The 26,948-nt window shown below is 42.6% G+C and overlaps 1 protein-coding gene across 11 annotated transcripts in view; it reads left to right on the top strand.

The window, feature by feature from the left end:
• The first annotated feature begins 378 nt into the window (after window positions 1-378).
• The window catches only part of LRRFIP2 (LRR binding FLII interacting protein 2), a 117,954-nt gene continuing 91,384 nt past the window's right edge, over window positions 379-26,948 (top strand). For 4 of the 11 annotated variants that reach the window (XM_055134927.1, XM_055134923.1, XM_055134929.1 and 1 more), the window contains exon 1: window positions 402-693. The gene's annotated coding sequence lies outside the window, so the exon portion shown is untranslated. Of the gene's footprint in view, window positions 694-26,948 lie in introns of all 11 variants that reach the window. The other 7 variants (XM_055134932.1, XM_055134930.1, XM_055134931.1 and 4 more) reach the window with 5 other exon arrangements.

Raw genomic sequence — 26,948 nt, 5'->3', positions numbered from 1 at the left:
GGTCCCTCGGCGGACCTCATCCTCAAGCCGCACGTTTCACCCCGGAAAGAGGCTCTTCGAGTCCCAGCCACACCCACTCCACCTCCTTTCCCGAAGGCAGGTCAGCGACCCCGGCCCACTTCCCTAACCCCCCTGAGTGGGCCGGGGCAGCCTGGAGCCCCTAGACCGCGGGGCCGGGCCGGCCAGGAGCCCCAGGCTCCGCCCCCAGCGGCGGCTTCTTCCAGCGCGCGCAGCCCCCGGGAGCGGAGCCCCGAGGGAGGAGCTTTTTCTCCCCCCCCTTCCATCCCCGCTCCCGCGGGACCAGCCCGCGGCCGACATACCCCGCGCGGGGTTCCCAGCCGCCGCAGCCGCGCTCGGCGGCCCGGGGGCCGGCGTGGCCGCAAGTACTTCCGGGTGAGCGGGTCGCCGACCTTGTGGCCCCGCCCCTCCCCGCCGCCTCCGCTCGCCGCTGGGGCTACGGCTTCTCCCGGGGCGGGATCCCGCTGCCAGCTCGGGCTCGGCGCGGAGGGGCCGCCGGCGTGAGTGCGAGAGCGTCGGCCGGCGCCGGGCGCTGCCCGCTCCCCAGCCCCGCGCGCTCGCTCGCTCGCCCGCTCGCTCGTGGGGGGGGCCGGCGCCGGAGTCGCGCCCCGCGCCCCACGCCCCTCGCCCGCTTCGTCCCCGGCTCGCGGCGGGCCGGCGGCGCCCCGGAGCCAGGTAAGGGCCGCCCGCTCGCCGCCGCCCGCGCCCCGCGCCCGCTCCGCCCTGCCGGGGCCCCGCCGCCCGGGACCCGCGCCCGCCGGGCGCCGGGAGGACTGGCCCGGGCACCCCCCGGGCGCGTCCCGGGCCGCGCTGGACTGATGCTGAGCCGGGCTGTCGCTCCTTCCCCCAGATGGTGGGGTCGTGCCGCCGCCTCGGGGCCCCCGGCCGCTCGCCCGCCTCCCCTGGGCAGAGCGACGGGACCGAGCGCACCCACTGGGCTCCTTAAAGCGGCGGGGCGGTGGGGAAAAGTTCAAGCGTCGGCTCGTTCTTTCTCCCTCTCTCCCTCTCCCCCTCTCCCTGTCTCTCCCTCTCTCTCTCCCTCACTCCCTCATCCCCTCTCTCTCTTCTCTTTCTCTCACCCTTTCTCTCTCCTCTCTCCTCTCCTCTCTCTCCCTGTCCCCTTTTCTCTCTCCCAGTCTCCCCCCTCTCTCTGCCTCTCCTCTCCTCTCCTCTCCTCTCTCTGTCTTCTCTCTCCCCCTCTCCCTTCCTCTCTCTCTCTCTCTCTCCTCTCGCTCACCGTGGGAGATGCAGCTATCGCAGGAGAAGGTTGTGTTCCAAACTTGAACTCTTTGTAACTCCTTTCCTTTTGGAGTTTTCCTTTAGTGACTCAGCGTTTCTGCTGCACATCGAGAAAGTTTGATTTTTGTCTAAAAAAAAAAAAGTGGTTTTATTGATTGAAGGCTATTTGTAAAGGTAACAGCGTGATCGTAACTTACAAAAACAGTTATCGCACTAGGGAGAGATTGTGGATGTAGTCGTGGAACTGCTGTAGAGATAGAGAGCCAGGGTGTAGATGAATGAATTATTTTTGTGTGTGTGTCTGTGGGGATTGGGTCGCACCCGCGGTGCTCAGGGGTCTCTCACCGCTATGCTAGGGGGTGTGTGGGGGAGACATGGGCATCCCTGGGTCAGCTGCTTGCAAGGCAAGTGCCTTCATCCTTGTTCTGTCTCCCCAGCTCTGGAGGAATGAGTTTTTAAGATAGCATAATATATTTTGAGGAGAATATTTTGTTCGGGTACGGATCTGTGCACAGGTGCAATTTTTTTTTTTTTTGTTTTTGAGAATGCAAGACCGGAGTGAGTTTGCATGAACTTGAGATTTGCTGAGGTGTGAAAGTCCTGCAGAATTAATCCTAGTTAACTAACATCTGTTTAATACGTACAGAGATGTAGAGGTTTTTTTTTTTTTTTTTTGCGTGGGGTGGGGCGGCATACTCAGTGGTTCTCAGGACTTTCTCCTTGCTCTGTACTCAGGGGTCACACTCCTAGTGGGGCTTGGGGTGCTGAGGATGGAACCTCAGGGCCAAACAAGGCAGGCCTCTTAAGCCCTGTTCTATATGTCCGGTCCCAGAGATTAGACATGTTGACCTAGCATTCTACTAATACAGAATAAGAATTTTGGAAAGTGTGATTCATTTAGGAAGTTAGGTCATTCGCTTTGTGAATCATTGATTCGGATCTTAAAATTGGAGTAAAGTGTTTCTGACTATGCAGAGGCTTTCACTCGTAGAAAATGTGTTATGCTTTGTACGATTTGTAGCTGGATATTTGTTGTCGTGGAACGTGGTGACCAGTAAAATCTAAACTTCTGCAGAATGTTTGGATTTAGAATGGTTTCTAAGTGGTGGATGGGAGAGCTCCTACGGTGGGTAGGACGCTTGCTGTGCATTCAGCAGACTTGGCCGGGTCCGATCCTCAGCACCACATCTGTCCCCTGAGTGTCAACAGGAGATCCTGAGTTTAGAGCCAGGAGTCAGTCCTGAGCACAGGTGGAAGGGGCCCTGCCCCCTTCCTGTGTGGAAAGTGGGTTGAGATTTACCTCCACCTGCCCCCCACCCCTTTTTTGGCCAGATGTGAGAAGTTTGTCAAGTGGGGTAGAAATCATATAAATGCCAGAGGAGAACTACCATAATTAATATATGAAAACCAAAGTGTATGAAAGTTTTGTGAGTGCAGGTCCTTGACTGGTTTGTCAGTTTATTATTCTTAGAAACATGGAATTAGATAACTAGACTTCAACTTGTAATTTATTATTTAAATTAATTTAAAATCAGAAAGAACTTTTTTTTTTTTGCTTTTTGGGTCACACCTGGCGATGCACAGGGGTTAATCCTGGCTCTGCACTCAGGAATTACCCCTGGCCGTTCTCAGGGGACCATATGGGATGCTGGGATTTGAACCCGGGTCGGCCGTGTGCAAGGCAAACACCCTACCCGCTGTGCTATCTCTCCAGCCCCTGAAAGAACTTTTTTTACTTTCAGTTTTGAGTCACACCCAGTGGTGCTCAGGGCTTACTCCTGGCACTTGTGCTCAGGTGACCCTGGTGGGCTCTGAGGGACAATGTGGTTTGCTGAGAATTGAATCAGGGTTTGCTGTGTGCAAGGCTCCTACATGCAATGCATTTGCTCCAGTCTTGTAAATCCTCTTACTGGCTACTTCTTCTTTTTGAAATTGAGTTTTTATTTTACCTTGTTTTTCATTTACAAGGAACTTTGGAAATCAGCTATAAAGTAAATGATAAGTTTACCATGTTGGTCTTACTTCCTTAAATATCCATTCTTCTATTTAGCGTTAAGGGACCTTTCACTTTTTTTCTCCAACTAATAGTGACCTAAGAGTTTCAGTTTCCATGCAGTGAATACAGACTGTTTTTTTTTTTTTTTTTTGAAAATCCCTTATGAAAAGCACCATAACTGAGTCTTTTTTTTTCTTTTTGGGTCACACCTGGTGGTGCACAGGGGTCACTCCTGGCTCTGCACTTAGGAATTACCTCTGGCGGTGCTCAGGGGACTATATGGGATGCTGGGAATCGAACCCGGGTCAGCTGTGTACAAGGCAAACGTCTTACCCGCTGTGCTATCACTCCAGCCCCCATAACTGAGTCTTGATCAGAAATTTGCAAGGGAAATTGTCTTAGGTTTTGGCATCTTCTTGGTAAAGAAAGTGATAGAATATATTTGACAGTTTGGTTTCTTTTTTAAAAACAAAACACATTTTTACTAGAAATATGAGGGAAGTAGCAATTTCTTGAAAGCTCTTTTTGTGAATTGCTTACTCTGCAGGTGCTTTTGTGAGAAGGGACAGAATTGATGATGACTAGAAGAAAACAGTCCACTCCCTACCCAGTGTGCTGGGATTGTGGATGAGGATTATTCAAGAGAAATTACATTTTTCTGTCCTCACCTGTCCTTACCTCAGACTGGAGCGATAGCACAGCAGGTAGGGCGTTTGCCAACCCGGGTTCGATTCCTTCACCCCTCTCAGGAGCCCGGTAAGCTACCGAGAGTATCCTGCCCGTATGGCAGAGCCTGGCAAGCTACCCGTGGCATATCCAATATGCCAAAAACAGTAACAATAAGTCTCACAATGGAGACGTTGCTGGAGCCCACTCTAGCAAATTGAGGAACAATGGGATGACAGTGCTACAGTGCTAAGTCCTCACCTTAGGAGATCTATCCATTTCACCTATATAACAGGCCATTTGATAGCTTTACTTTTGGGGTAGTTGCTTTCTCTGGTGAATTAGAATAGGGTGATGGTTCTTTTTTTGATGTAAAACCAATTTTTTTTTTTTGCCGGGGTCACACCTGGCAATGCTCAGGGGTTATTTTTGGATCTGCACTCAGGACTCACTCCTGGTGGTGTATGGCGATGCTAGAGGATCCAGCCCTGGTTGGCTGTGTGCAAGGTAAACGCCATGCCTGCTGTACTATCACTCTGGCCCCCAGAGTGATGGTTCTTTACTTGGGAAAACATACTAGTCATATTCACTGTGATCATCATTTGAAACTCAACTCTCAAAATTTAATAAGCAATGTTTCTCCAAGTCAAGTAACTTTGCTTTATTATGATTTTTTTCTTGAAGTGAATAGATGGAGATAGCTTTAAGCAGTATGTTTGTGTCTGTGTTTACACTGCACTTCAAGAAATTTTGACTTCCCATAAATTAGTCAAGAATTAAAGGGTGTGCAACATGAGGTAAACCCCCACCAAAACTTGCTTTACTACCACTTTTTTTTTACATTGGGAGGGTGGGAGCTGTCATTTGAGCAATGACAGGGGCCAATTTCTGGCTCTGTGCCCAGGAGTGACCCCTGGTGGTACCCAGGGGAACATATGAAGCTTGCAGGGTGCAATTGAGGTCAGTTCTATACATGGTAAACAAACTCCTTACAGCCAGTACTGTCTCTCTGACCCTTGTTCTGTTACTTAAATTTTTTTTTTTTTTGGCAGCAGGACAAAGGGAGAATTCTATTTCTTTGAAAAATCTGAGATTTGCTACATATGTATGCTTTTGTTTTGGTTTTATGATAGGGAGAGCAGTAGCTAAAAGTAGACATCCCTGAGAACAGGAGGAAATGAACAGCATGGACAGATGCTCACTTCATGACTTCAGTAGTTTTGGGGACTTTTTAAAATTGATAAAGCATTTAAAAAGATTATATGATGGTGAAGAGGAAGTCTCCTTTCCACAGTGAACTTCTAGCCTATTATTTCCCCTTTACTACCCCACCCTAATCAGAGCTACCTCTATTAAGATTTTTCCTTTGTATTCCTCACCAATTTCGTGTTAAATATGTAATCATGTATGTTGAGGGGAAAATTTCTATACTTTCATTCTTATCCTTGATAGAGCTTAGTGACCTTTCTTTATTAGTACATGTTTATGTAATTTTACAAAGTAAAGGTGAACCATGATTTATTCATGGACTGGAGCCATAGCACAGCGGGTAGGGCATTTGCCATGCACGAGGCAGGCCCGGGTTTGATTCCTCCATCCCTCTCGGAGAGCCCAGCAATCTACCAAGAGTATCTCGCCTGGCAAGCTACCCATGGCGTATTTCATATGCCAAAAACAGTAACAAGTCTCACAATGGAGACGTTACTGGTGCCCACTTGAACAAATTGATGAACAACGGGACGACAGTGCGACAGTGCTACAGTGCTACCATTCTTTATTAACATTTAAGTGTTTTTTTTTTCCTAAAATACTGTTTTTTTGTTTTGTTTTGTTTTGCTTTTTTTGGGTTACACCTGGCGATTCACAAGGGTTACTCCTGGCTCATGCACTCAGGAATTATTCCTTGTGGTGCTTGGAGGACCATGTACAATGCTGGGAATCAAACCTGGGTCAGCCGCCTGTAAGGCAAACACTCTCCCCTATATGCTATCTCTCGAGCTCCTCTAAAATACTGATTTAATGAACAACTCATATAAGTTTTTGTAACAGCTCTCAAGTATGTGTATGGAATCTGATTTGAAATTGTAAGGTTGGGGGAGCTGGATAGATAATACAGGGGGTAGGGTGCTTACCTTGCATGTAGCCAACCTACATTGGATAAGCAACCTACATTGGATCCCAGCATCCCTTATGGCACCTGACCACCACCAGGAGTGATTCCTGAGTGCAGAGCTAGGAGTAACCCCTGAGTATCGCTCGGTGTGAGCCCAAAACAGAAGGCAGCAATAAGAACAACAAAAATGAAAGTACATGGTTGGGACTTCACTCTGTCACTGTATCACTGTCATCCCATTGCTCATCAGTTTGCTCCAGTGGGCACCAGTAATGTCTCCATTGTGAGACTTGTTGTTACTGGTTTTGGCATATCGAATACGCCACGGGTAGCTTGCCAGGCTCTGCCAGGCAGCGATATACTCTTGGTTGCTTGCTGGGCTCTCCAGGAAGGGCAGAGGAATCGAACCCGGGCCTGCCTCGTGCAAGGCAAATGCCCTACCCACTGTGCTATCGCTCCAACCTGGTTGGGACTTAAGTTATAAAAAATTGAAAACTTTATTTCAATCTTATATTGGGCTATATTTTATAATAGAAATTGTTTTCTTTTTCAACTCTGTCTAAGGTGAAAGGAGCTCTTAATTACATTGTATTTTTTATCCTCCATTAAAAAATAGCTGCAGTGTATTTATAAGGCAGTTTAAGACAGTTTTAGAGTGACAGTTCATTTTCATTGTGCTAGTAAGGATAAGAACACTGTAGCTTGAAGACTGGGTACTGTCATTGATGTATAATATAAATGAATAAATCATTCACTTATATTGTGAACAATTAAAGGAATATCTTTTACACTAGGTTGATTATTTTACCATTTTATGACCAGTATAAGTTAAAAACATTATATATAGTTTAACTTATTGCCCTCCTTTGTCTGCTACTATATTGCTAGTTACAAAGGAAATAAATAGCCCACCTTATCTCTTCTCCCTTTTACCCTTTACATCCTAATCTATTTATAACCAAAAAAAAAAAAAAATCTCTGGAGTCTGAGATCTAAGCACCCTTTTGCAAACCCAAGAACTATATTGAGTGGGTTAATTTCTCAATGCAATATGTATAGATATAGTCTTTGCTGCAGTATTTATGAGCAGATTAAAAGAGGTTCTGAGTTTTTCATTTTGATAGTGTGCGGCTCACTCACAACCAGGGGAGACTTCAGAAATACCCCTTTATTTATTTTTTTTTGTTTTATTATATTGAAGTATTTTTCTGTCATGTTAGGTCCTTGTGTGCAAGGCATGTGCTCAGCTGCCTAGCCTCTTCCCCAGTCCTGTTAACCTTTTCAAATGAGACAAGAGAGTAAAATCAAACAAACAAACAACCAAGAAAACCACCGAAGGGCTTTGCTGATGGAGTGGAAGTTGTGAACGGCAGTTTCCCTGGCTGGTGCCCAGGGTCTATTTTGAGGCCTTGTCAGAGCTCGCCTGACAGATCCTACCACACGGTGTAATCTTGCTTGGCCCCACTGCGAGTCAGGAAGACTTGTGGTTTAGGAAAAGTGGCAACTACAGAAGAGAGAGCTTATAAAGGACATTTGCCTTTGGACGGTTAAGGTTAACTTTCGGGTCAAAATCTGCTTAGCAAGCATATCCTGGGATACAGTTCTTTATTTTTTCCTTTTCAAATAAAGACCACAATTAATGGGAGCTAACAAAATAAATTGGAAAAAGTGTGCACAAATAGGAGCACTGGATTGTACTGTCTATATAGCTGTTCTGCTGTAGTACAGAGAGGATAGGCCAGCAGTTAGTCAAATGTTTTACACCATAGAAAAATCATTATGGTTATAGCATGAGGTTATCTGCCACCAGTTCGAATAACAACTCCTCGGCCACTGCATCACACTTTGACTGGAATCACCAGGGTTTGAGGATACTGTATTGCTTTGGCAGATTGTTTTGAAGTTGTACAGAGAAATTACCTTTTTTCTAAGTCCTTATTCTCTTCTCCCTGTAGAACTGCCGTGTCTCATATCTAAAGTTTTCTCTTTAAACTCTTGGTATCTTGACGCACTGTCTCCCAGCATAGTTCCCGCCTTCAGCCATGTGCTTTGCCATGAAAACTTTGGTGTTTTCTATCCTAAGCCAGTGAAATGCTGGAGTTCAAAGTCCTTAACTGATCCCACTTAGTCTGCAGTCGTTTAAAGAGCTTAATGTTCAGCTCTTTTGACCAAGGTTCATATTACCGTACTCAACCTGCAGTCCTGTATGGTCAAGGTTGTTTGAAGAATTCCACTTACAGACTTTATGGATGGACTGCAGTTGCTTTTCTTTCTTTGGCGTTAGAGTATGACTCCACGAAACTTAGTGTTTTTTCCCCCTTCTTTATTCTTCTTGTCTGATTTGCTTCTGTTGTCTTATTAGTGTTATGTCACTTAATGACAGACATACTTTCTGAGCCATGCATTGCGAGGTGAGTTAATTGCTGTGTGAGAATTGTAGAATGTACTTAACGCACCTAGATGATGTGTTCTTGTGCACATGGGCTAAATTTAGGGGCTGTCTTATATATAGTTCTTCTCTGATCAAAGTGTTTTTATGGGGCATACATAAAAATAAATTCTATTTCCTTTCTATTTTCTTTCCTTTTCTATTCTATTTCCTTTCCCAATATTCCATTTTCCATTTTAAAAAGTGTTGTTAGAACACACAGCAAAGATAGGAGAAAAGAGGTTGGGAAAGGAGAAAAGAGGTTGGTTCATTGTAAAGATATTTTTGTGTTGTTAGAAGTGCAGTAGTAACATTTTTATCCATTTATTTTTTAGTTTAGTTTTTTTTTTTTTTTTTGCCACACTTGGCAGTATTCAGGGCTATCTCCTGACTTTCTGTGCTCAGGATTACTCCTGGTGGTCCTGTGGGGTGGGGTGGGAGTAGGCAACTGTATAGGGTACCAGGGATTGAACTTGGGTCAGCCATATGTAGTGTGTAAAGCAAGCACCTTACCTGTTATATATCTCTGGCCCCCCAGTAAATGATTCTTTTTTCTGAAGAATCACAGTTCATCCTTTTCATTGTTTTCAATGTTGATTTTGATACATCTTAATTTTTCTTAATTAGAAAATCAAAACTACAGCTACTTTTTATGTATCTTTTTTGGTTTAGGAAGCTTAATTTTAAGTTAAGTTTTCTGTTTACTTTGTTATTCTCTGTACATCCTCCCTTTCACTGTATCACTGTCATCCCAGTCACTCATACATTTGCTCTAGCGGGCACCAGTAACGTCTCCATTGTGAGACTTGTTGTTACTGTTTTTGGCATATTGAATACGCCATGGGTAGCTTGCCAGGCTCTGCCGTGTGGGCGGGATACTCTCGGTAGCTTGCTGGACTCTCCGAGAGGGATGGAGGAATCGAACCCAGGTCAGCTGCATGCAAGGCAAACACCCTATCCACTCTGCTATCGCTCCAGTCCATATCCTCCCTTTACTATGTAAAATTTTTTTAACATTTTGGAGAGTTTTTTCTTTTTTCTTTTTGGGTCACACCCATCAATGATCAGGGGTTACTTCTGGCTCTGCGTTCAGGAATTATTCCTGGCAATGCTTGGGTGACCATATAGGAATTGAACCCAGGTCAGCTGTGTGCAAGGTAGATGCCTTACCCGCTGTGCTATCACTCCACCCCCTTAGGAGACTTTAAAAATATAAAAATCTTTTCTAAATTAGAGTCTGTAGTATGTAGAATATTATGATTTTAAAGTATTTTCCCTGGCCAGAGCAATAATACAGCAGGTAGGGCACTTGTCTTGCATGTGGCTGACCTGGGTTCAATCCTCAGCATCCACATGGTCCCCTGAGCCCCTGAGCACCACCAAAAGTGATTTCCTGAGTGCACTTGTCTTGCACGTGGTCAGGAGTAACCCTGCGCATCTCTAGGTGTGGCCCAAAACACCCCCCACCCCACCCTGCAAACTGAAGCCAAAACCATGAATTTTTCTTCCTATAAAATGATTTCACTAGACTGGAGTGATAGCACAGCAGGTAGGGCGTTTGCCTTGTACACAGCTGGCCTGGGTTCGAGTCCTTTGTCCTTCTCGGAGAGCCCGGCAAGCTACCGAGAGTATCCACCCACATGGCAGAGCCTGGCAAACTCCCTGTGGCGTATTCGATATGCCAAAAACAGTAACAATAAGTCTCACAATGGAGACGTTACTGGTGCCTGCTCGAGCAAATCAATGAACAATGGAACTGGACAACAGAGCTACATAATAAAGCTAATAAACACACATATTGTTGCTGTAAAAAAGTGATTTGAAGTGACTCAAGGATTGTAAGACTAGAGAAAGACATGTAGTTTCAACTTAGCTCGTCTACCCATTACAGATAGCGCTATCAAACTGGATAGTTGAGGAAATAAGAGATGGCGTTCTCACTCTTACCAAACTCATGCTTTACCGTCTATCCCCCCCTTTTTTTATTATGGTAAAAATATAGCGAAAACTTTACCTTTTTAACCATTTAAAATGTATGATTTAGTTACCTGTTAAATTTTTCAAATTTTTTAAATTAAAAAAGTATTTTCTACTGAGGTATAACTGATATCTTCGGGTGTATAGTAGAGGTTTGGTTTTTGGGGAGGGGGAACCATATTCTGTGGTGCTTTGGCTGCTCCCCGTTCTGTACTTGGGGTTCCCTTCTAGTGGTGTCAGGGAAACCAGGCAGTACTGGGGAATAAATTGGGGCCTCCGGCATGAAAGGCCCGTGCCCAGCCTGGCATGCAGTCTCCAGTCCTCATTTCATAGGGGCATTTATTGGGAAAAGTTCACCTTAGTGAGTCTTAAGATCTGTCACCATTCGTAGTTGTAATTTTTTTTTCTTTTGAAGGCAACTTTTACGATCTATTTTTCTTAGTGCTTTTCAAATATACTGACAGTGTTTTTAAATTAAAGTCACTTTGCTGTGTATTACAGCCCTGTGACTTATTTCTTAGCTGGGACTTTGTACCTTCTGTCCTCTGTCACCTGTTCCTCTCTTCCTTGGCTTCACTTCTCTGCTGGCTCCCTGCAGCCTGTTCTTGGTGTCTCTGCATTTGGTTTTGTTGTTTTGTTCATTTGTTTTTAAATTTCTATAGAAAATAGTATTCTCTCACTTGTAATAATACCTGTTCACTCAAATATTGAGATTTCATCCTTTCAGCTTTATTTGAACTAGGCTCTTCTCCCCATTACAGGTAGCACTATCTCACTGGGCAGTTGGGGAAGTAAGAGACAGCGTGCCCCACCCTGACCAAACTTATGCTTTGCCATCTACCTCCACCCCCTTTTTATATTTTGGTAAAAATATGCATAGTATAAACTTTACCTTTTAAAATGTATGATTTAGTTACCTGTAAGTTAATGTTTTCAATTTTTTTTCAGTTAAAAAAGTATTTTTTACTGAGGTTTACCTGAAGTAAAAAGTTTCAGTTTTAACTGAAGTATTTTCAGGTGTACCGTGAATATGCGAATATTCAATTTTCTCAGTGCCCTTTATTGAAGAGACTATTTTTGATTAATTGATCTTTGTTGAAAATCTGGTCATATATCCCAGGTCATATTTGGTCATATATCCCAGGGTTTGTTTTGGGACTCTATTATATTCTGTTTGAATGTTTTTATGCCAGTAATAAGTTTTGGTTATTGTACCTTTTTTAGTTTAGAAGTCAGCATATACCTGTACCTTTATTCTTTTTTTTTTAAGATAATTTCTGCTGTGTGAAATCCCTCAAGGATTCACATGAATTTTCTGCCCCCTTTTTGGTTTTTGGGCAGTTCTCAGGCCTTACTCATGGCCTGTGCTCAGGGGTCACTCCTGGTGGGGCTCAAGGGATTATATAGGGTGTCAGGGATTGAATTTAGATTGGTCGGGTGCAAGGCATACCCCCAGCCCCTTATCTATTGCTCCACACCCTTCTCTCCTCTCCCCTCCCCTCCACTGAAATACACAGCTATAAAGTTCATGATTGGGTTTCAGTCATACAGTGTTCCAACACTCATTCCTTCACCAGTGTACATTTCCCACTACCAGTGTCCTAAGTTTCCTTTTGTGCACCCTCCCCACCATGGCTGACACTTTTCTTCTCTCTCTCTCTCTCTCTGTCTCTCTCTCTCTTCCTCACTCTTTCTCTCTCCCCTTCTCCCTCCCTCCCTCCCCCCATCCTTTTCTCCCTCCCTCCCCCCATCTTTCTCTCCCTCCCTCCCCTCCCCTCCCCTCCCCGCATTTTCCTCTTTTAGGCACTGTGGTTTGCAATACTGTTACCAAAAGGGTATCATGCATATCACTTTCCTTTCAACACTCAGTTCTTGTCCAAAGTGATCATTTCCAACTATCATTCTATTAGTGGTGCCTTCTCTGTCCTAGTTGCAACTCCCTCCAAACTTGCTGTAAGCTTTTTACTATGGAGCAGTCCTTTTAGTCCTCTTTTCTATTGTCTTTGGGTATAATTCTCATACTTTTTTTTTTTCAGTATCCCACAGATGAATGCTATTTTCTTTGCTTGTTCCTCTCCCTCTGACTCATTTCAGCATGATACTCTCCATGTTTATCCATGTATAATCATAATTTGTTTTTCTTAATGGTTGTATAGTAGTCCATTTGTGTAGATGTACCATAGTTTCTTTATTCACTTATATGTTCTTGGGCATTGGGTTGTTTCCAGATTCTGGCTGCTATGAATAGTGCTGCAATGAACATAGGAGTGCAGATACCTTTTCTGTATTGCTTAGGGTATATTTCTATGAGTAGTATTGCTGGGTCATATGGACGCGTAATTTCTAGTGTTTTAAGGGATATCAGTGTTTTCCAAAAAGGCTAGACCAATCAGCATTCCTACTAGCGGTGAATAAGGGTCCCTTTTTCCTTCATCTGCACCGTACTGGTTGTGCGTATTCTTTGAGTCTCTGTAGTTTGAATATCTCATTGTTGCTTTAATTCCTTCCCCCCACATGAATTTTAACTTTAGGATGGATTTTTATATTTCTTCAAAAATTGTCTTTGTTAAAATAAAATATTTTAAAAAATTGTCTTTGAAAATTTGATTTGTATTGTTTTGAATTAAGGTTCCTTTAGTATTGATATCTTAGTAATAAGTTTTTCAGTTCCTGTGGCTTTCCATTTATGTATGTCTGGTTTAATTTTTTTCTTCAGTATTTTATAATTTCTAATATGCAGGGCTTTTCTCTTGGGTTAGTAATAATAAATTTTATTTCTAAGCATTTTCTTCTTCTTTTTGAGGTGGGGAGGGCATCACACCCAGCCAGGCTCAGGGGTTACTCCTGCCTCTGCACTCAGGAAGTACTCCTGGTGGTGCTCAGGGAACCATGTATGATGCCTGGGATTGAACCCTGCTTGGCTGCGTGCAAGACAAATGCCCTACCTGCTGTACTATGGCTCCAGTCCCTATTTTGTTCTTTTTTTATGTTCTGTGAGTGAAATGTTTTTATGTAAATATTTTTGGTATAGAAATGCAATTGATGTTTTGTATTTATTTTGTATATCTGCAGTTATGCTGAATTAATTCACCCCAGGTTTTAAAAGCTGTTGTAGTCTTCTAAATTGTGCAACAAATTATACTAATTGGGCAACTTAAAGCAGTACACAGTTCTTACCCTGCAGGTCCTGGTGATGGCTGGAGTTTGAATACTGAGGTGTCATCTCCTTGGGCTCTCATGAGGCTGCAGTCAGAGACTTGACCGGGTTAACTTTCATCTGAAGGCTGGTCTGTGAAAAATTAACTTCCAAGCTCATTTAGGATTTTGGCAGAATTAATCTCATGTGCTTTTAAAAAGCCTGAGGGTTCTTGGTTATTTAGTTCTCTGGAGGTTGTTGCAGCCTTAAATTTCTGGCATCATGGTGCTTCCTGATCCTTTGCGCCATCAGGTGCGTGGTCAGGATCAAGAGCAATTTCTTTGCAGCCTTCTACAGGTTTAGAGAGTCTTACATAACGCGGCAAAAAATCAGGGACATGACATTTCATAACGTTTGTCGTGTTCTCTTGGTGAGAAGCAGGTCACAATTCCTGTCTACGGTATTGGAGAGGCATGGGGGATCATGGTGGAAGGCCGCCTTAGAGGTGGTCACAAAGTTAAACTCTCTTAAGGACCCGTTTTTCTTAGAAAGCCCCTCTATGTTCTGTGTACCGTTATAATCAGAATCACTTTTGACGGTGGGAATTACTGCTGGTTTCTAAATTGTTGTTTTGCATTTCTTCATTATTTCCTTCTACTTTCCCTCCCTACAAAGTTTCAGTTTTGCAATTTTAAATCAATAGTTGGTGTTCTCACTAAAACTAGATAAATTTTGTTTACTGTCCAGCCAAATGTTTCCTTTTTTGTTAAGTTTTGTTTTCCCAGGGGCTTAAGAGTTGTTTTTTTATTCTTGTTTTTGCTTAGTTTTCTCTATTCTTCTCAAATGCTCCAACATGTTTTTTTCATGTTAGATTACCCTTATTTATTTAAACAAAATAATTAGTGTTTTGTGAAACACTGAGAAATAGAAAATATGCAGTTTTAGGAATAATAATAAAATAAGCATGTGTGACCTCACTACTTCAAGAAATTATTTGAGAAGTTCATGGTTTATATTAATGGCATTGCAGTAGGTAATCACAATCCGATTTCACATGTCAGTCTTTCTCTTGGGACTACTCTCCCCTGTCCCCCGCCCCTGCATTTAACCACCCCACACCACAAAATATAGACATATATATTCCCAGTCAAAACATGGATTGAATTTCAAAAAACATAATAGCTCTACTAACTTTTCACATCTGTCAGACACAGAAGAGTAGGCTAGCCTACCATTTAGCTGTTTAATAAATAGGCCTCAAGTCTTATTGTTTACATCACTTGCGTCTCTCTGCAGTGAGTTGGAAAATAGTGACAATAGAGGTAGCTTGTACAAGATCATCAGGCTTTAATTTAGTGACTGCCATTCCATGAGACCTCAGACACTTTAACTGAATTCTTTGCATTAGGATGGCAGATTTCAAAGATAAAATGTGGTTAATCACAGGGCATGTTTGATGGCCAAGCCCCGGACATTGCATATGTCATTTTAGCCCACCACATTCTGTTGACCAGACCTCAGTCACATGGCTGTGCTATCTGGTGAGTACGTCAGTGAGGTGAGTACGTCAGTAAGGTGCAGAACAGCTGTGTACAGAAAAGGGTGAATAAACCAATCTTTGCTATAGTTTATCTCCCTAAGATGCAAATTTTCTGTTTTTTTAAAAAAATTATTTTTATTTTTTAAAAAAGAGATAGTACAGTGGGTAGAGCATTTACCGTGCATGTGGTCGACTTGGATTTGATTCCCAGCATCCCATACGGTCTCTCAAGCACTGGAAGTGATCCCTGAGCATCACTGGGTGTGCATCCCCCACAACTAAACAAAATAAAACACCTGAATAACAGGCATAAGTGTTGCTATGAAAGGAAGGTCTGTATTGTCACCATTAAATGAAGGTCCCTGGGAGACTTGCCTTGAGCCCTTTCGGTTAAGGATGAGTCCCCAGATACTTTAATTCTCCCCATCATCAGCTGCTGGCAGAGCTGTAGTCTTTAGTTAGTCAATATCTAGAAGAAATATGGTTTGAGTTAGTGTACTGATCTCTCTGCTGTTTGCTTCTGCTTCGTTATACCCTAGCTAGGCAAAAACTTCTGAGGTGTAAGGCAAGCCTTCAGCTAGACTAGGTGAGAGGAAGCGACAAGATATGGGGTCAAGACAAACCTAGTTTATAAGATACCTGGACAGGACTTCCCTCCCCTCAGACATGGCCCAGTCTGTGGGATTCCGGGGATGGCGGCCTCCACTTTGCCCGTGAATCACATCCTACCCTCTGGCTTTCTTCCTTGCATAGCCACCACATGCTTAGTGGGGAGTCCCCATTTGCCCCTCTTACTGGATGTGGCTTCTTTTCATAGGATTTTCCTCTTTTATTTGATAAGTGTGTCTTTCGTTATCCTGATAAAGGGCATGAAATATAAATTTTTTGAAATTCATCTTTCTGAAAGTCTGTAATGATCAAGTTTGAGGGTAGGAGGGTGTGATTGGACACAGACTGTTTCTTTTTTTTTTTGTTTTTTTTGTTTTTTTTTTTGTTTTTTTAAATTTTTATTAAATCACCATGTGGAAAGTTACAAAGTTCTCAGGTTTATATGTCAGTTATACAATATTCAAACACCCATCCCTTCACCAGTGCCCATATCAGACTGTTTCTATGTTGTCTATAATTTTCCTTCAGGAATTTGAACTTATCACTCTGTTGTGTTGTTTCCAGACTTTTGTTTTTTCATTCTCCATTTTCTCCCCTTCTCTCCCCTCCTCCTGTTTTTGTTTTTGCAGTTATCAGGACTCCCACACTTGGTTACAGTGCTGCATGTTTTGTCATGGTGTGGGGTATCACAAATGGCAGTGCCTCGGGGATTGTGTACTGCGTGTGGGGTGGTGCCGGAGACTGAACCTGTGGTCTCATGCCTGCCAAGCAGGTGCTCTGCTACTGAGCTATTTCCAGGCCCAAACTTCCTTTTGGAGTCTGAAGCAGAGGTGACAGAGGAGGTCAGTTTCTCTCATTATAAATATAAATATAAATAAAGGAGCCCCCAAGTGTCACCTCTTTGGTGAGCAGAAGTGATGTCTCTGCAGTGAAGCTTGTGTTATGTGTGTTTGAAGTGCACTGCCCTGGCTGAACTACTCTCCCAGATACAATGCCTCCTCTCCCCTTCCCTCCTCTCTCCTCCCTTTCCCTTCCCTCCCACTTCCTTCTCTTCCTCCTCCTGCCCTCCTCCTCCTTCTCTCCACTCTCCTCTCTCCCCTCCATGAAGGATGTGCTAGTGCCCTATTCTCTGTATATGGTTCCAGCCCCATTAATGCATGTATTTTTTTTGGGGGGGGTCACATCCAGCAATGCTCAGGGGTTACTCCTGGCTCATGCACTCAGGAGTTACTCCTGATGGTGCTGGGGGACCATATGGGATGCTGAGAATCAAACCCGGGTTAACTGCGTGCAAGGCAAATGCCCTACCCTCTGTACTATCGTTCCAGCCCCTAATATGCATATTTTCATTATCCTTGTGTTTGTTCACAATCACAAGGATAGCTTAAGGTCTAAATTTTCTGTGGGATTCAGCCCTGAGTCTTTCTGTTAATCTTAGTATCAGTGTTTAGTTACATGTTTCTATTATGTTAATTTTTATTTAATTGTTTTTGGAAAAGGAAATATTTCAGTAATAATTCCATATATTTCAGAAAGAGAACAAATGTTGCCTGTAATTGCTGGCAGTATTGATTGTACAGATATATATATATGTATATATATATATACACACACACATATATATGATTATACAGGATTTTTACCAATAGACTTAAAATTAAAAAAAAATCACAGGTCAGATGATTTGGTTATAGTGGTGTTAAAGTTTATAGTATCATTGTACAAAGTTCTTGCACCACTGCCACCAAAATGCTCATGATTTGCCACCATTGTTATTATATCACCTCTGATCTGATCTTTACCTCACCCCCCAACCCCATGGTTTAGTTTTATAATATCAGGTCAAGGGTCCTTCATTATTTGATATTACGTATTCCCTTGTTTATTTGGTTACACATGGTGTTGGTCTGGGACCATGCAGTGCGGTGGATCAAACCTGGGCCTCCTGTGTGCAAACCATGTGCTCTAGCTCCTTCAGTTCTTTCTGTGGCCCTTATTGGCTTTATGGGTCTTTATAGTTAATAAAATGAGTTGAAGTTAATCACTATAGGTTCTGATATTCTCCTTGAACTTAATTTGTTTAGTCTCTGCTTTCTTTACTGAGCACTCCTTCAGTTTCGTCTTATATATTTAGCTGCATATCTATCTTTTACTTTTATTTTTTGCTCTTTCAAATGTACCTTTTATTCTCTGTAATGTTTTTGGCTGTGGGGCCACACCTGTGGTGCTTAGAGCTCACTCCGGGCTCTTCTTCAAGGATCACTCCTAGTGGGCTCAGGGAACCAGATGGGGTGCCAGGGACCGAACCTGGGTCAGCTTTGCGTACACGGCTAGTGGCTTACCCAGCTACTATTGCTATGACTTGTGTGCCTCTTATTCTTTCTATAGATTCTATTGATGACTTTGGTTATTAGTAATGGCTTCATCTAAATATTTGAGAAACACATTCCCGAACTCTTTCCTTTTTCTCTCACCCCTTAACTTTGCCCCTGCTCTCTCCCTTGCTTCTTTCTGTCCTCCATTTATCTCTCTCTAGGAATTTAGACTATTCACTCATTTGCTCATAATATTTTTAATTTATACATAGCTATTGATAGTCTTGCATACTGGAATTACCTCTACCTTCTTTTAACTTTCAAGATTTTTTTTTAATTGCAATTTCCCATTCTCCTGCTTTTGACTTACCTACAGTGAACAAAGTTACTTCACTTTCTCAGTTTTCTCCCAACACTTTATTACAGCAATTTCCCAACATACAGGAAAATTTAAAGAGCACTCATATACCTACCACTTGGATTCTACTGTCACTGTTTTACTACACTTTACTCACCATCTGTACCTTGATTCATTATTCCATTTTTTTTTTGAACAGGGGTATGCATGTATTTATTATTTATTTTTTGGGGGGCCAAACACAGTGATGCTCAGTGATTACTCCTGACTTTGCACTTATGAATTACACATGGTCATGTTCGGGGGACTATATGGGATGCCAGGGATGGAACCTGGGTCAGCTGCATGCAAGGGAAGTGTTCTGCCCACTGTATTTTCTTTTTGGCTCTGGGGTAATGCATTAAAAAATAGGTAGACATTTAAATTTTTTTTTTTTTGACATTTAAATTTTTATCTCTTAAATATTTTATCATATGCATCAGAAGTTTTAACTGATTTCTTAGATCTCAATAGACCTTTTAGGTAATCTTTTAGGTAGGTAACTTGTTAAAATTTAAACACTTTTATATTATAGCTACGGCAGAGCCTAACAAGCTACCCATGATGTATTTGATATGCCAAAAACAGTAACAATAACAGGCCTCATTCCCCTGGCCCTGAAAGAACCCCCAATGCAGCAGCGTTGGGAAGGACGAGTAAGGAGAGACAGCTAAAATCTCAGGCTCTTCGTGTTTCTGGAATGAGTAGGCACCATTGGGCTACACTAGCATGCGACAGGGATGAATGGAGATGTTACCGGCACCTGCTTGAGCACATTGATGAACAACGGGATGACAGTGATGCAGTGATAAAATAGACCTTTTAGACTTAAAATTTATATTGATAATGCAGGACTCTTAAATGTGTCTTTAACGATATCTTAAGTTGACAGTGTTATAATTAGGGGACTAACACCCATTATAAAATCATACTCCCCAAACTTGTATATTTATTTTGGTTTTCACAATTAAACTTTGAGGAACTGGGGAGATAGCTTTAAGGGCTGAGGCACATACATGAGCCCTGGGTTTGATTACTGGCACTGGCTGGATACCCTGAGCACGGTGAGCTTCATAACATGGCATAGCCAGGCTGAGCACTGAATCTGACAGGCCTAAACTGCTTTGCTTAGTATCTCGGGAACCCCCCTCCCCTCAGATTACTGCCATCCCCTTTTCTCCCACTCAACAAAATAAAACGATAGCAAAAGCAGACTTGGAGGCCAGAGATGGAGCTTGAGTGCAGGCCCTGGCTTCTCCCTACTCTGATTTACTAAAAGGGAAGAAAAAAGTTTGAATTTTACAAAGCACATTAAACGTATTTTTTTAAGTTTTCTTTTAGTTGTTTAGAATTGGTTTATGACAGTATGGAATTTGGGGGCATTAGTTTTGGCCCTCAGTGTGTATGATTGTCACCACTCCCGCCACCTAAGAGCCAGTGCCGCCCCCCTGCCAACACCTGCTCTTCTTTCCCTCTCCCCAGCTCCTCTGGTCATCACCATCGAGGTCACCAGGTCAAGGAGTTTTCCCAGTAATTTGCTTTAGTTGTTCATGGTTCCATGGGACTGTAGCAAAAAACAAAATCTTTAATGAAAAAAAAAACACATTAAAAATTAGTATGTAATTTTATTGGGGGGGGGGAGGGGACATACCCACAGTGCTCAGGGGTTCCTCCTGGGTCTGCACTCAGGAATTACTCCTGGCAGTGCTCGGGAGACTGGTCATATGGGATGCCAGGGACCAAGCATGGGTGGGCCACATGGAAGACAAGAATCCTATCTGCTGTGCTATCACTATCATTCTTGCTCCTTAATATGTATTTTTCTATACATTTTAGTGATCATAATCCAAGGTATTTGTTGGTGGGGGGCAAGGGCCACACCTAGTGGTTTCTGTTTCTTTTCATCTCTTCTCTCCATTTTGTGATAGAGGTGAAGGGTTTTACTTTCTAGTTTTACTTTACATATCTTAGATATTAGCCTTTATTGCATGAGTGGTAGTCAGATAGCTTCTCCCAATCCATGGGCTGTCTTTGTATCCTGGTCATTGTTTCCTTTGAGGTGCAGAAGCTTCCTCAGATTGTTCCATTTGTTTATCTTTGTTGCTACTTCAAAATAATTCTTAGTATGGTGAATACATAAAGCATACTGAAAGATAATGAGTATGTTTTTGTTAAAGTATGAAATCGTAAGTAAAGACAAGACTTGACAGCTTTTAAAATTTCATAAATGATTTTAGGCTAGGAGGAATTGATTCAAGATACATACACTCTCTCTCTCTCTCTTTCTCTCTCTCTCTCACACACACACACACACACACACACACACACACACACACACACACACACACACACACACACACACTCTTAAGGCTATGCCTGCCTGTGGCCAGAACTTCTGGCTTGACTCAGGAATCACCCCTGCAGGGCTTAGAGGACCATACGTGGTATTGGGGATTGAACCTAGTCTGCCAGATGTAAACATTTTTCCTTCTGTTCGATCTTTTTGGTCTAATTCTAGATGCTTTAAACATTTATGAAATGCTTCGTCCCTCCTTTTTTCCCTCCTTCCTATCACTTATTGAAGTGCTCAGAGGATCATATGTAGTGCTGGCATTTAGACTGAGTGGACTGGTTGCAAGGCAAGTTTCTTTATTCCTGTACTATCTTTCTTTCTAGTCCCTGAAGTACTTTAAAAAAGTTTCTTGCATTCATCTTAACTTATTTGAGCCTCACATTAACCGCATTAGGTTGATGGGACAGTTATTGTTTTTACTGTGTAGTTGAAGAGACCGAGGCTCAGTCAGTGGGAAGGGCAACATAGCAACTGGCAGTGCAGTCAGCTGGCCTCAGATCCTCACACTTTACATTTCATTCAGTGGCAACAACTGCAATCACAGTAGGTCTTTATCTTTAGCTCGAGTGCTGTGCCAGATACCAGGACTGCTTATGAATAACTACCCAGTGTTTTATTGTGCAATCTAGTGTTCACTGTAGTGACAGCTGTGTCGCAAGCCAATATTTTGAGTTTTCCATGATGAAATAGATATAAGGGAACTATAGCAATCAGGACCTGGATGGACCTGCCGTAAGTATGCTCTATTTAGAGTGTGACATACTGATATTACATACACATTCTGTTCTTACAACAGTGAACAATATCATCCTGAGGGACACTTCATCTGGCAAAATGCCTACTTTGATAAATTTTTTTGTATGAGAAGGTCATTGGAGAAAAGAGAACCTTATTGATGTATTGTCTATTTTGGAAGCCATTTATTCCATAACATCCTGAAGATATTTCCCTTCTTTCCCTCAGATATACAAATGCCTAATGGCAAAACTATCTGGGGAAAATTAGCCTGGCGTTGTCTGGGTAATACACTTCACGGTAATGCTGGCAATGTTATTTCTTGTCAGTAAATGTCAAGGTCAGTTATCTCTAAGAAAAAGCCGAAAGGGATGAATGTGACTTCTGAGAAAAAGTTTTCTTGGAAAAAAAGTCCTTTAGGATCTGAAATTGGAAGTAATTCTTTATTTTTATTTCTTTATTTTTTTAAATGTAGGAGTACTGCTATTTATTCAGCCATTGATTAAGCCCATTGAATTGGGCATGAACTCCACATTACTTTTTTAAAAAATATTTTTAATTGAATATCTCTGAGATAGACCGTTACAAAACTGTTCATAGTTGGGTTTCAGTCATACAAGGATTCAACACTCACCTGTCCACCAGTGTACATTTCCCACCACTAATGTCCTTCTTTCCCTACCACCATCCCCCAACCCCCTACGTCCAACCCCCAGCCTCCCTCTGTGGGAGGCACTTTCCTTCTTGCTTACCCTCTCCTTTTCCTTTTATGCATTATGGTTTGCAATACAGGTTCTGGGTGGTCATGGTGTTTGTTCAGGGCATCTGGTATTTTTTTTTTTTTTTTTTTTGCTTTTTGGGTCACACCTAGCGATGCACAGGGGTTACTCCTGGCTCTGCACTCAGGAATTACTCCTGGCAGTGCTCAGGGAACCATATGGGATGCTGGGGATTGAACCTGGGTTGGCCGCGTGCAAGGCAAACGCCCTACCCGCTGTGCTATCGCTCCAGCCCTGCATCCGGTATTTTTATCCAGATGGTAAGGCTGGAGTAGCTTTTCAGCTGGGTTGAAACTTTGGGGTGTGAATGTGACCGTGAAGCTTCTGGAAGTATAGGGCGGTGGGCGAAGGTAGCTCATCCCAATCCTGAGAAAGCCTGGAGATTTCAGTCACAAAATGCGCATACCAGAATTTTCAGCAGATTATATTTTGGTGAGGTCCGTCCTGAGATGGTGGAGTCAGGCCAGGGTTATGGTGGCAATTTTGGATTGTAGAAGCAAGCGGCTGCCAGAGGCTCTGCTTGGGTGGGCACAGGTCAACTTGCCCCTCTCAATTTACCCTGGTCTGTTCAGCCTTGTGCGGGTCTGAGCTTAACTGTGGCTTTTGATCTCTTTCAGTATTTATTAATGGGTCTCTGAAGCAAGGCGGTAATAGAGCTTACAGGGTGATGCTGGAGTTGGTTTGTGGGGGTGACTGTCAGTGCTTCCATGAGTGCTGGGAAGTGGGGGGAAGTAGCCCATCCCAACTCCGAGAAAGTCTGGAGATTTCAGTCATAAAACTGAGTATGCGGATACCAGAATTTTCAACAGATTATATCTTGGTGAGGTCCGTCCTGAGACGGTGGAGTCAGGCTGGGGATATGGCAGCAGTTTTGGATTATGCAAGCAAGTGACTGCCAGGGCTCTGCTTGGGCGGGCCACCAGGTCAACCTGCCCCCCTCTGATTTATCCCAGTCTGTTCAGCCATGCATGGGTTCAAGATTAACTGTGGCTTTTGATCTCTTTCAAGACTTATCTATGGGTCTCTGAAGTAAGATCAATAAATGAGCTTGTATAGCTGAGCCGGATATGGTTTGTGGGCATAGCTCCCACATACCTAACTTTTGACCATTTAATTTTTTGGTAAACTTGGTCCCAAGTTGTTGCGATTCGGCACAGCAGCAATTTTGGGGTATCAGGAAGCCCGAAGGCACTGTCAGGTTGCTTATGCACTCGCCCTGAAGGTACAGGTTGATTTGTTAGCAACACCATATCCCCAAAAGTAATCCATTAGAAGTCACCTTTGAATCTACATCCTGATCATTTTCACGCAGAGTTCAACATTAGGTATGTTCGTAATAATTTCTTTAAAGGATTCCCTCTGTACCAGTATAGAATATTCTGGAGTTATTAGAAGACAGATTATGTAGGAGTTGAAGTTCTCTGATTTTTACCCCCTAATATTAGTAATGACATCTCCCTACAGAAGATAATACTTTTAGAAGTGTTGTGTTGTATTTTTGTTTGTATTGTGTTTTGGACTACACCTGGCAGTGCATAGAGGCTATTTCTGGCTCTGTGCTCCAGGATTAGACAAGCTCCTTCTGGTGGGTTTGACCCCAGGGATGGGACCTATACTGCCACCTTGCAAAGCTCAGTGACCCCAGCCCACTGAGCCATCTCTCCTTTTCCATATTTTGTTAAGTTGGTCTGTTTCATGTGCAGCTGAAGATCTGATTATTCATACCTCTGGGCTTTTTGTCTATAAGAGGATCAAGAAGATAGAAGTTTTTCCCATTTCTTGCTTATGCTGTACCTTTGCCTCCTTTGCTACTAATTTTTTTCTCTCAAGGCTGCTTAGCCTGGAACTTGTTGAAACAAATTTGTTTTAAGGCATTAAAAAATATATTCTGTATGTTAATCTGTCATTTCTACTTACAGAAATGACTGAAATAGTAAAAAAAAATAATATGTCAAAGTCACTCAGATTTTTTAAAATCATCTTTCATGTGACTTTTGTACTAAATATTTAAAAAATTTTTTTTTTTCTTTTTTGGGTCACACCTGGCGATGCACAGGGGTTACTCCTGGCTCTGCACTCAGGAATTACCCCTGGCGGTGCTCAGGAGACCATATGGGATGCTGGGATTTGAACCCGGGTCGGCCGCGTGCAAGGCAAACGCCCTACCCGCTGTGCTATCTCTCCAGCCCCAATATTTTAAAATTTTATTTTCATAAGGTTGTTCACATGAGCGATAGCACAGCGGGTAGGGCATTTGCCTTGCATGTGGCCGATCCGGGTTCTATTCCTTTGCCCCTCTCGGAGAGCCTGGCAAGCTACCGAGAGTATCCTGCCCGCACAGCAGAGCCTTGCGTATTTGATATGCCAAAAACAGTAACAACAAGTCTCACAATGAAGACGTTACTGGTGCCTGCTCGAGCAAATTGACGAGCTATGGGATTACAGTGACAGTGACATGTTAGTCTGTATGCTAGGAATATCTTACCCGGTCTAAGACATTAGCCCATCTTAGCCGAAAAGAAGAAAAATGAGTGAAAGAGAAGAAAAAAATACAGTCAAGAGATTGTCGGCAGTTTTTCCCAGCAGTGCATCACATCCTCTAGGTGGATGCCATCCACTTTGGGGCCAGTTCATACTTTAAGTCTTGGATCTAATTTTCTTTTTTTTAATGTGTATCTCTCCCCTGCACTCCCCCCCCCCCCGTGCTACTAACATTTTAGAGAGTCAAGAAGAAAACAAATCTTACCTAAAATACTATTTTGAAAAACAAAATCACTGGTATACTTTTGATATAGTACCCACCAAATCATTTTTTCCTACTGCAATTACATTTTTTCCTGTAATTTCCTTCTGTCACTTGAAATTTCTTCTATAATTATTTTTAACTGTCTGCAGTTAGAAAACACTTATGTCTTAGTTTTCTGCTTCTATGAAATGTCTTTTAATGTGTCTTTGGAAAGTTGGCATTAAAACAAATACTGGATGATAGCACAGTGCATTAACTGAACTCATTCCAGTCTTTGTATTGGGGCTTAGGAGACAGCTTTAGAGGTCAAGTTTGCATTCCATGCACGTACAAGGACATAACTGTGTCCCACTCCCACACTCCCACCCTCCCCACACAGTCACCCACCCCCCCACATCTCTTTGAGCATAGTCAGGTATAATCCTGGCCCCGTGAGTGTATCCCAGGCCCCGTCACCAAAAACCCCAAACCTAATGAAACCAAAGTCCGTCAGCTTTGTAAACTTCATTTTCATTACATCTGCTTCTGTTTTTAATAGGTGACTAATATTTGTGCATAATTACTGTTAAGTAAGTGAATGATCTTTAAAGTTAGGATGAGGATTTTGGGAGACTACTGAGAAAACTGCTCTTTAGAAATGAAATTGTCTTGATTTGTGGCTAGGATTTATCAGCTGCTGCTTTCAGACTCCCTCCCTCCTTCCCTCCCTCCCTTCCTTCCTTCCTCCTTTGGGGCAGGAAAGAAGAGGGTAGGCACACAACTGACCCGGGTTCAATTCTAGGCCCCTGAACAACCCCCGGAAATGATCTCTGAGCACAGAGTTGGGAATAAGTCCTGAGCATTACCAGGTGTGGCCCAAAAGAAACTTAATTCTTTCCTAATACATAGATATATTTCCTGTGGCAGAGTCATAAGTGAGCCTCAGTCTTCCCCCACAGTGTGGGATTGAACTCAGGATTTCAGTTATGTGAGCTATGCGCTGCCTTTATCACTCAGTGTTATCCTTGGCCCAGTCTTCATTCTCATTGACAGATATAAGTAGCTACTCTGTGGGAATTAGAAATGGTGTCAGATAAGATGGAATGGCCTGAATTTTCATTGGAGAAGTCTTTTTTGGGAAGAGTGAACTGATGTTTTACTTTGCCTTAGTTAAGTAAATTCCAACATGCTCATGCAATTTGTCAATTTTAACACGGTTGATCCTATTAGGTTAGACTTACTTGAGAATTCCTTTGTGATTTGCAGTGTAATGAAATCTTACCAGTTAATTTTGTTCAAGCTAGGGAGTGGATTTAGGATGAGGGTGTTTGTGGAAATTGAGATGCATTCTCTCAGGAGAATTTATTTCACAGACCACAGTGGAAAGTTTAATAAATGGTTTGTATCATTTTTGTTACGTTAGATGAATTTTCTTTCTCTCCTTTATAAATCAGGTCTGTCTCATCGTAATAATTGTTATTATCTGACCCATAGATTTTTCTTTAATTTTTTTTTTTTTTTTTTTTTTTTGCTTTTTGGGTCACACCCAGCGATGCTCAGGGGTTACTCCTGGCTTTGCACTCAGGAATTACTCCTGGCGGTGCTTGGGGGACCATATGGGATGCCGGGGATCGAACCTGGGTCGGCTGCGTGCAAGGCAAACGCCCTACCCGCTGTGCTATCGCTCCGGCCCCTCTTCAATGCATTTTCTTGATTATGAGAACAGTTTCAGGTGAAATGATTTTATTTGGAATGTTTTTTGTTCTGAAATAACCTGTAGTAACTTTAAACTGTTAGTAGAATTATTGCTGACTGCAGTTTTCTGAAGTTAAAAGTTCCATTGGCTGCTGGGGGGGTACATGGTGGGAAAATAAGGTTTTAAATCCATGCAGTCATTAACTTTTCTTAGATCACTTAACATT

The sequence above is a fragment of the Sorex araneus genome, chromosome 4 (assembly GCF_027595985.1).
Source record: "Sorex araneus isolate mSorAra2 chromosome 4, mSorAra2.pri, whole genome shotgun sequence".
Lineage (NCBI taxonomy): Eukaryota > Metazoa > Chordata > Mammalia > Eulipotyphla > Soricidae > Sorex > Sorex araneus.
Note: the sequence above shows the minus strand (reverse complement) of the source record. Positions and strands in the feature narration are given on the sequence as shown.